This window comes from Pyrus communis, chromosome 2 (genome assembly GCF_041283825.1).
Source record: "Pyrus communis isolate YQ-2024b chromosome 2, ASM4128382v1, whole genome shotgun sequence".
In the NCBI taxonomy this organism is placed as follows: domain Eukaryota; kingdom Viridiplantae; phylum Streptophyta; class Magnoliopsida; order Rosales; family Rosaceae; genus Pyrus; species Pyrus communis.
This window is the reverse complement of record NC_142566.1, coordinates 14,693,643-14,694,241: the sequence shown is the minus strand read 5'-3', so window position 1 is coordinate 14,694,241 and position 599 is coordinate 14,693,643.

The window sequence follows — 599 nt, the reverse complement described above, 5'->3', positions numbered from 1 at the left end:
GAACCTGTGCTCCCTGCTACTCCTGATGTTCCACACTATCAAGTTACTACTCGTTCCAAGTCAGGGATTCATAAACCCAATCCCAAATATGCCATGCATTTAACTGTTGACACGTTACCTGTTGAACCAACGTGTTTCAGTCAAGCTGTTAAGTTTCCGGAATGGAGAAATGTGATGAGTCAAGAATTTAATGCATTGCAGCGATGTGGAACTTGGAGTTTGGTTCCCCATCATTCCAACATGAATTTGCTTCCTAACAAGTGGGTGTTTAAGTTGAAGAGACGGGCATATGGTACGATTGAACGACATAAAGCGAGGCTTGTCGCCAATGGGTTTCATCAACAGGCTGGAGTGGATTACAGTGAGACTTTTAGTCCTGTTGTCAAGCACAGTACGATCAGGCTTGTTTTAAGTCTTGCTGTGTCTAATAAATGGCAGGTCAGGCAGCTTGACGTGCAAAATGCGTTTCTGCATGGGTTTCTGAAGGAAGAAGTTTACATGCGCCAGCCGCCGGGGTTTGTTGATCAGCAATTCCCAAATCATGTGTGTAAACTTCAACGTAGTCTTTATGGTTTGAAGCAAGCGCCCAGGGCTTGGTT